General features: G+C 41.0%; 1 long non-coding RNA gene across 1 annotated transcript in view; it reads left to right on the top strand.

Annotated features, from left to right (window-relative positions):
• LOC310690048 overlaps positions 1-8,004 on the top strand; it is a 28,097-nt gene extending 20,093 nt beyond the window's left edge. Inside the window, exon 5 of the long non-coding RNA XR_014517839.1 lies at positions 7,872-8,004. This is a non-coding gene — a long non-coding RNA (uncharacterized lncRNA). The remainder of the gene's footprint in view (positions 1-7,871) is intronic.
• Positions 8,005-10,331: the final 2,327 nt, after the last annotated feature.

A 10,331-nucleotide genomic window follows, 5' to 3' on the forward strand; every position in this document is an offset into this window, starting at 1 on the left:
ATATTCTCCCATCTTTTGTTGTGCATATTTTTAGTATTTTCTTTCAGGGTTTTAACATCACAGCCGTTGGCTTTATTATTTTCCCTTCACTGGATCCTGGACTACCTCTCAGACATTGTGCATATATCACCGTCTACCTGGGATTTTGGGTATAGTAAATTAAACAGGATACCAGCAAACCACACTTGATTTGTGTGAATATTATTTTAATCTCCCTTTAGGAAATCAATGTCCAAGAAGAATTTGTTCATGCCTTTCATAGGCTGCACCCTGTAGTAGGTTGTGTTGGCTAAATTTAGCTCCTTCATGGGATATATACCGTATTTTTTGCACCATAACACTCACTTTTTTCCTCCTAGAAAGTAAGGGGAAATGTCTGTGCGTGTTATGCAGGAAATGCCTACGGGTGGCATGCCTGCGGATTTTCCTCCTCTAAAAACAACGTGTGTGTTATGGTCGGGTGCGTGTTATAGAGCGAAAAATACGGTATATACAGTGGTACCTCTGCTTACGTACTTAATTCGTTCCGGAGGTCCATTCTTAACCTGAAACTGTTCTTAACCTGAAGCACCACTTTAACTAATGGGGCCTCCCGCTGCCGCCGCACAATTTCTGTTCTCATCCTGAAGCAAAGTTCTTAACATAAGGTACTATTTCTGGGTTAGCGGAGTCTGTAACCTGAAGCGTATGTAACCTGAGGTACCACTGTATACGGTATTCATCACTGAAAATGTTTCTATATACAAATGAGCCACCTTGTTTCAGCCACTTTTAGAGTACAAAGCAATTGCAGAAGCTTGCTAGTAGTGGTTAGAGAGTTCGGCTAGGACTGGACAGACTGGTTCAAATGCTCACTCATCTTAGGAAGAAGAATAGTAGGGGGAAGTAGCAGAAAGAACCATGAAAAAAGATGACGTGGTCCATTCTTGTACAAAGAAAAGAAAGGTGCTGAAGGAAGGGTAGATGGGTAATGATGCCAGAATCCGCTCCAAGCCAGAAGTGTGGGGCAAGGCTTGGCTTTAACTGTTTTACTCTCACCATGTTTCTTAGTATTGATTTTGGGGGCAATGCTTTGATCATGGTTTTGAATTTTATTTCTATATAAGCCACTCCAGGGGCCTTGGTCAAAAAGCGGCATAGAAAAATTTACAGAAACTCACCGACAAATGAAAAAGGCTTGAAAAGCACTCTGCTGCAATGGCTGTTGAGAACATTAGGGGGCTTCAGGTCATGTGGCCAGTAATTATGGTTGCAATCCTGTACTCTGTTACTTGGCACTGAGCCCCATGAAACCCAATGGGGCGTGTGCTGAGAACTACTTTACAGTTTCATTGTGTCCTGATTTAAGAATGTACAGTGTAAAGTAGGTGGCAAAGCAAGGTTTAATAGTGGTCAGAATATAGCACCGAATATAGGAAGTTGTCAAGAAGAAACTTCATGTGGGAAATGTCTCCCCATAGCAGAATTAGGAGCCCCTTTCCTATATCTGGGATTTGTGATAAGGATTTCCAGGTGAGAGGCCACAAGTTCAAGAAGACTTCATCCCTGGCAACTCTTATTTTCTAAATTAATCACTTTGAAAAAGCAAAGTTTTCAACAAGTTAGTTTGTTGAGCCATGCTGCTAGCTGTCATGGCCAATGATGTATTCTTGTTATAAGTAATCCTTCAGTGAAAGTCAAGCTAAACCCAACTGTACACTCTGTTTTAGATTGCTTAAGACGCCATAGTGCCAGTTTTCATTATTATTGATGCTAAACACTTCAAGAATATTTCTTGCTTATACAAAGGTCTTGAAGAGCTTCAATGATTTATGAAGCAAATAGGTTTCCTGGATGTCTGTGAAATACCACTGATGGATTTGGCAAACACAGTAGTAAGCACCCATTACGCCACCTAGAACACAGCATCTAACCTGTTTTTTTGTTCCATTAACAAGTTGTGAAAAAGTCATGATGGTGCTTTTAGCTGTAAAACACTTTAGAGTGTAATCTGTTTTTAGAAGATTAATTCAATCCCAAATACCGTGGAAAATGATAAACAACTTAAAGGAGACAGAGCATCTATCAGTATTCCCCTTTAAAGGAGACTGGAAGCAGATACTATGTTACAGCTCATAATAAGATTTCTTTCTTTTCCTTTCTCTCTCTCTCTCTCTCTCTTTTTTTTTTTGCTTTGCAAAAAATGAAGAGGAAGCCTCCCACCCACCCCCTCCCTGTTAAACATTGGCCATACCAGAGTTTCTTCAGTTGTATTGTGTGTATTGTAGCCAATTTGGCCTAGCTTAGTATTTCTAGAACTGCAATCAATCTTCGTGTTTATTTTGCATTACAACTGAGCATTACTAAGAACCACAAGCACAGCAAAGCTGTGTGCCTGGTTTGAATGGTGATGAAATGCAAAAAGCCAGACATTTTCACAATCCAAATCCAACCCCTAGTCTCAGCCTGGAGATCTACCCCTCACTACTGTAAAGTTCTAGTAATGAATCTAAGATGTTTTTACAACACGTGCCTGCTTTTGGGTCTCCCCATCCCTCACGGGGTTCAGCCAGGTGGGGTTGCAAACTTCCTCTTTTTTTGCCAGGCCCTTCTCATCTGATTTTAGCAGCAGCTAGATTTGCACACCTAGGGCACTGAACGTGCTGATATTCCTGCCTCAAAAAAGCTTCAACAGCTCACTGAAGTGAGCAAGGAATCAGAATGAAGGTATGCACTGAAACACACCACAGTTAGGAAACCTTTGTTGCTCAGGCAGGGCCTCAGCTGAGACACTTTCCTGTCCAGGAATGCCCATGGGTGAGCAAGTCCAGTCTCAGTACTATATTCCTTTTGTCAGGAAATGAGTTAAGCTGAAGTTCTGATAACTCACCACAAGGGGCAGCCATGACCAGAACTGAAGGTTCCTTCCTGGTTCTCCCTCCCGGCACCAGCTGATTTCTGCAGGTCACATCAATGCTGAAGGCCTAAGAGTACCACTACCACCCCATTCAGCTGGCAATTCTAGAACCAAATGTGCCATCAATTTGCTGGGTGAAAGGCTTTGTCCTTGTGCAGCAGCCTATGGAGCTGATCCACATACAGAGACTGTTTTTTGAAGGTGAAAGACTGTATTAGGTACAAGCTGAACAGCTAGAATGCCTTGGAAATATACTGTTGTACACCGAAATGCCGGCTCATTTTTCTTCTTCTCAATGCACAAACAGTACTTGTCCCAATGTCTTCCTGAATTTTTGATTCCCTATATACTCATAACTCGTCTCCTAAATTAAAGGATGCAAATGCACACAAGGCAAAGTTGGAAGTGCAGGGAAGAAACAGCAGAGGCCATACATTCTCTTAATTGTGTAAGGAAATAAGATGACAACAACAAGGCTTGAAGCGCCTTTGTTCTCTGGAAAATATTTCCAGTGATCTATGCAGGACTTAATACTTTCATGTATATTTAATATTCCATCATGAAGCACAGTACTTCATGGATACGGAAGCTTACATGATTTTCAGACTACAGCATGCGTGCATAACTCGAGTCACTCTCCTTGAATTTACATGTGAGATTAAAGTCACTGTACAAAACAGCCTCCCCCCGCCCTCATGTGCCATTCTTTGATCTCTTTTATAAGTGGAGACCTTACCACAAATACCCAGAGTAATTGTCCAGATAAAACTTGGAAGTTGGGATTTTTCAGCCTTTGGGACTTCATTGATGCAAAGCTGAAGAAATGTTCCTGCCTCTCTAGAGGTCAGATTAATGACACATTGATTAGAAATCCACTGCCCAGTAATTCTTATGAGATAATTCCAGGGAATATGTTCAGCAATAGACCACTGGGAAGCACTTCAGCCAGTGAGTTCATAGACAACGCTTTGTTGTTTTGTTGTTTAGTCGTTTAGTCGTGTCCGACTCTTTGTGACCCCATGGACCAGAGCACGCCAGGCACTCCTGTTTTCCACTGCCTCCCGCAGTTTGGTCAGACTCATGTTTGTAGCTTCGAGAACACTGTCCAACCATCTCGTCCTCTGTCGTCCCCTTCTTCTTGTGCCCTCAATCTTTCCCAACATCAGGGTCTTTTCCAGGGAGTCTTCTCTTCTTATGAGGTGGCCAAAGTATTGGAGCCTCAGCTTCACGATCTGTCCTTCCAGTGAGCACTCAGGGCTGATTTCCTTAAGAATGGATAGGTTTGATCTTCTTGCAGTCCATCGGACTCTAAAGAGTCTCCTCCAGCACCAAAATTCAAAAGCATCAATTCTTCGGCAATCAGCCTTCTTTATGGTCCAACTCTCACTTCCATACATCACTACTGGGAAAACAATGGCTTTTACTATACGGACCTTTGTTGGCAAGGTGATGTCTCTGCTTTAGACAACGCTAGTAATGACCATTTAGATGGAACCTATTTAGATGGAGGACCACAGTTAGGTTCTAGATACAGAATTTAAAGGATGCAATTATGAGCACACAATTAGCATTTTCTCACCGCACTTTCCTTTCCTTGCTGTTACGGGTTTGCATCTCAAAATAATTTTTCAATGTACAGTGATTAATGTGAGGTCGGGTTTGTTCTGTTTTGGCTTGTTTCTCAGTGTTCACTTTATTACCCTGTTTTTGCATAAAATAAAGATAAAAAATAATGTAATCTATACAGCAACTGAAAATCTAACAAAAAGTAAGTGTATAAATTAACACCCTTTTTATAAAATATAATTTATTCTACTGTAAAAACAGCCAGCCCTTTTAAAAATAAGGGTGGAACTAATGGAGTAACCACTAAGGTTACTTGTGCCATATGCCTTGAGACAGTGGTTCAATCTGCCTTCTGAATATTTATCTTGGATAAGTATTCATTTGTTTTGCTAAATATATGTTTATTCCAAATATAGTAGGTGTCTGTCCAAGCCCTTCAATGCCCCCTTTTTGAGCACATATATGCACACTTGTGCACGAACATATGCATGGTTAACAGCAAAAGAGAAAGAAAAGAAAAGCCATGTTCAACACTCATATGCTATCCCCTCCTATCACAGTTTACTTTTCCTTTCCTTTCTTTTTTACCTTTTAGAACTAATGGTTTAGAACTAATGCTTTTCGGAAAATTACAGGGAGATTTGCGAAATGAGACTTCTTCAAAAACACAATGTTATGCTTCAAATGAACCGTAGATCACAAAAATAAGTAACACGTTTACAAAAATAAGTGCCAAAGACACACTGAGATCACTTTACTAAAAGACAGCCAAAAATACATTTAAATTAGTATTATTTTTACCTTCTAGTAAATCATCAATGCCTCCTTTGGTGGGGGGAAGGGCATGAAGTTCAGTTTTGTGGCTCCGAGTAAAAATAAAAGTTCTTTTGTCTTAAGTCCCCCCAAATATAAGCATGGGAATTTGTTTAGAAGCATTGTAAAATCTTTTTTTTTTTAATCTGAGTGCAGATAAGATGTATAGGAGATATTTGCAATTGCACATTTGGCTGAAACATGTAGACTGCAATCCAGGAAGGCCACAGGTATTGCAGGACAACAGTCTATGGACAAGGAAGGAGCTCTGTATGTTAACAGAACTTCCATCTGTCATAGATAGCAGCAGGAGCCTCTGCATGCCAGGGCTCTGAGTCATGGCTACTAAATAATTGTCCTTGTTTTGGTATAGTTCAGTCTGGTACATAATGGTGAAAAAAGCTTGCTGAATCTTTTGATTGGAGCGTGTTACCCACTCCTCTCTTCTGCTGTGGTCTAGGAGCAGGCTTACAATAGTATTCCAATCTTGTTTTGGGTGAAGGGGCTTGTGGACTGACTATTTTGCAGAATTATGTGATATTACTATACTACTTTGCCACACAATCATCAAATCGCCACCTCCTATGGAATAGCGAACCTCGAAAATGTCACGGCAGAGATAGCTGTTTTGGAATGAAAGCAGACTTACGCCTAATCTAGCACAGAGAAGACTAGTACGGTCTTCTTTTGGCCGAACATTTCTTTACAGCCGAACAGGGCTGCCTTCAGATAGCACTGCGAGTGGGGGAATAGATAAACCCAGGCATTATGGTCTGCACCTCGGTAGCTGCTTAGGTGCAGGTTCTAGCTGGGCAGCATAATAGTGTGGGGCAGCACTGCAGCCCACATGCTTGTTCTATGAAAAAAATATAGTTGGAATGACAAGTAAAAGAAGGTCATTGAAGGTTCTGTAAACACATGCTATTAAGGAATTTATACACCGGATTTATATGCCATGAGAGATAGTTGCCTGGAGAATTCTGAACAGCCCTTCTGATATAGCAGCCTTTCTGAAATACGTTTTTCAGCATGTCCTATCCTCCTAAGGGGGCTTTTAGGTCATTGACCCCTGTTTGCCCTTATGGTGGACCAGACAGTCCAGTAGGCCAGATATTCACCTTTCCAACCCTGGTGGGCCAACTTTGACAGGAGAGAAGAACCACCCACCTGTCAATCATCTTACATTATGTTGTTGCCAGCTGATTCATTGGTGGGTTGTCCTGCTCACCTGTCAAAATAGCCCATCAGCCCAATAGCTGGCCATTAGGGTGTGGGCAGAGAGATGCTGTGAAAGCAGGATCGAACTCTCTGTGCATCAGCTGTTTGTACCAAAGAGCGTGCTAGGACCATCAAGTTTTTACACCTGCCTTGCTTAAGATGCTACTTAAGTATTCTTGTCTTCTTTTAACATTTTTGTAAAGAATATTCTTTGCCTTTTTTGGTAGGAACACAGATGTGTTTGGCTATTGATACCATTGAAAGGTTTGGAATTTTATCCCTGTATTGTCTATATTTGTGTTACTTTGTAATTGTATTATTGCATTTGTGTGTATCTGTTGATTCTTGGGAGCTGCCTTGGGAGCCTTTCTGGCTGAAAGACGGCGTATAAGTAAACAGTAGCATAACAACCTAACCTAACCTAACCTAACCTAACCTAACCCAATGTGTGTGGAAAGGCCCCCAATGTACTCAGATGACACCACAACTCATGGACCTCATAGAGATTAGACTGTGGAAAATCACTGAATGAATTAGAGGAATAAGTGGAAATAAACCAAGGTATTATTTCCATTGCATGTTCTGCAAAAATAAGTAGTATACCTGAATAAAGGTATAAGATATGACCTGGGTATTGCAATAAAATACCTAGAAGATGTGGGTTTTTTTTGTTTGTTTTTTAGGATCACTTGTAAAATTAACGATAGTAAGGTGGTAAAATATTGATTATTTACCACAACAGGTGTTTTCACTTGTTTTCCATAATGCAATAACGAATCTATCACTTGGTTTTATTTGGGTGCTTTCACGCATTACAAAGTCCAACCAATAGGATTGTTTTGTGAGTGTACAAGCAGTTAAGATGAGACAATCATGATGCTCAGTAGATGTGCAATATGCATTCAGTGTTTATTCAGGAAATTTTCAGACAGGGAACTGCCATCAGCATATTACCAGAATGTACCACTGGGACCTGATGATTGATTTTGCACATCATAAAAATAGCTAAGGAGATTTGCATTTGTGGCTGAATTATATTGTATAAAGGTAAGTTTTGTTTACATCGACCCTTCAGATGGTTGAGTTTGGAATTGAAATAGGCTGCCCAAAAATTAAAGTATTGGTTTTTGAATAGTCAGGTGACACCTTGGATCAGGAACCTATGGTCATAAAAACATTGTTGGACTATATAGCTTCCTTTGTTCCTGACCATTGCACATGCTGGCTGGGGCTGATGGCAGCTAAAGTCAAACGACACCAAGCTTCCTATCTCTCCTCTAGGCACACAGAACAATGTACAAAAACTAGCCCCAAACTTCCCAAGAAAAATCTCTGAGCTTATAGAATGCTGATGGCTGGTGTCTCTCTCTTTCCATAGGCAAGAAAGGATCTAAAGAAAACAGATGTCAGATGAACTGTAGTGGGTTTCACAGAATCCGTCCCATCTAGTTAAACCACTCATGAAGGAGTTGCAGGGTCATGTCAACTCCCCTCTACCCTGATGAGCATGCAATTTTAGTGGGCAACTCTGTGCATGAAGATAACATTGCCTTTGGAGCAGCTCAGGGTACCTTCAGAAGGCCATGGAATATCATCACTGGGTGTGGAGCTAGTCCCCAAATGTGTGATTTCAATGTCTGAAGACTTGAGGTTTTCACGAAGTCATGAACATTTAAATGATTGGCATTACCAATAAAGTCTATGGGTGCTTGAAATACAAAATATTGTCTCAACTGTTTGGGGGTGTGGCAGAGAAGGAGAATGAAGGGCAGGGGCAGTTTATAGTAAGTATCTTGGACGGGGGATGAGAGATTGGGAGATGCCTTCCCCATTCCTAGAACTACATCCACCCTCACAATATAGCTATTTAAATTATTTTCAGGTTTGGCACTGACAGCCCTGTAGCACTGTCTAGCACAGCAGGGGAAGGACTCAAAACAAAAGTCCTTTAGTCTTTCATAATTCCTCTGACTTAGACTGTGTACACACAACAGAGTGGATTCAGTGCATCCCATGTGTGCAATTTTTTTTGGTGTCGCCCACATGTTGTTGTCCTCATCCAAATGGCAGCCCATACTTCCTCCCATTTAATTCAGATTTTCCTGATCAACAGAGAATGGAGTAAGGAAAACAACAACAAAAACAGAAAAATCACATTTTACTGTACAATGGATGTACTGAAGTTTACTGTGTGAAGAGGGTTTTTTAAAAATGCACGTGGTGATGCTTTGCTGAGTGACATCTATCCCACTTCCTACTTCCACTGGCCAGGTGCTCCTTGGTGGGTTGCTTGTGAGGCCCAGTGTAGTGCACTGTCAGGCTTGAGGAATCCTCTCCCTCTCCCTGATGGCACCAAGAGGCAGGGAGGAAACAAGGAAGTTCTTACTTACAAGGAAGGAAGATTCATTCAGTCATCATAGTAAAAGACAAATAATTCTGGTCATTCCTCCATAATGGAGTTGCTCACACTGAGCTCCTCCCCCTTCCCCCTCTAGCAACAACACCTGTTTCTATGATGTCTGTCCTTGAACAATTGTCTCTGTGCTCTTTGTTCTTGCACCCTTAACGAACGTTGTGTTTTGGGAGAAGGGGGTGGGGTCAATGATGCTGTCCAAAAACATGTCAGCTAGCTGCTCTGCCTCTCCTCCCCTTCTCCTAACGCTGTATAACTCTGATGTTTGTCTGTCTCTGAGCTGTTATCTTCCTCAAAGTCCTGCTGTAAATTGAGACTACCTCCCTCCTCTCTGGAAGCTACAGGAGAAGAGGGAGGAGACTTCCACCATTCCTCCTCCTCTTCAGTCCAGTCCCTGACATGCACTCATTTTGTGCAAATACAACCCATCAAGCAACTCCCATTTGTTTAGACAGGAAACTCTGAGACAGTTTAACGGAAAGTGCTCACATGTGGGTAAACATGCACAAAAGCACATACGAGGGGGGAAATTGTGCAATCCACATAAACACAGCCTTACCCTCTCCCCAAGTAGCTGAGCTGCACTATGACTAAGGAAAATGTTGGGCATACACTTCAAGATTTAGTTGCAGGTCCCATTTGTTTAGTCACATCTGTAATTTGAATTCTGATTTATCATTTTGTATAGATCACGTTATTAATTTTTGTGTAGGTGCCATCCATCACTCCAATCAAAACATGCAATTTTGTGCAATTTGTGTATCTCACCCCAATCTTTGCACAGTAAAATGTAAAAACGGATAGTAAAACAGCAGTCATATTTCTCTGACAGCCAGTGACTAATAGTCTGACCTCCTAAACTGCATTTACTGTTCACCAATGATTATGTCATTAGGAATGAATTAGATACTCAATGAGGGGAATCTCCAAATCTAGTCTGCCACAATGAAAATCTCAATTATCTGACTTGTAGGGGAAGCATCAGTATTTTTTTAAATAATAAAAAAAGCATTGCTTTATCACTGGAGACTTTTATTTGCTATCATGGAAAAGAAATACTACCATGGAAATATTCTGAACAGCTCCAGAGTCTAGGACCAAAACCAATGTTTAATCAGAATCTCATTTCTTTCATCTGGAATCCATTAATAGTAAGAGCTGTTTGACATTGGAACGGACACCTTCAGAAGGTGGTGGACATTACAGGTTTTTAAGCAAAGGTTGGATGGCCATCTGTCAGTGATGCTTCAGTTGAGATACCTGCATTGCAGCAGGTTGGACTAAACGACCCTTGGGTTCCCTTCCAACTCTATGATTCTATGTTTTTTGGTTTGTTTACTTTTTTCTTTCATAATTAAAATAATTTGAGTGTCATATTTTTATACACAAGCCACTGAAGGCTAACTCTCCAGATTTCTATGTATA

The sequence above is a fragment of the Podarcis liolepis genome, assembly GCF_965112155.1.
Source record: "Podarcis liolepis genome assembly, chromosome: 12".
NCBI classification, from domain to species: Eukaryota; Metazoa; Chordata; class Lepidosauria; order Squamata; family Lacertidae; genus Podarcis; species Podarcis liolepis.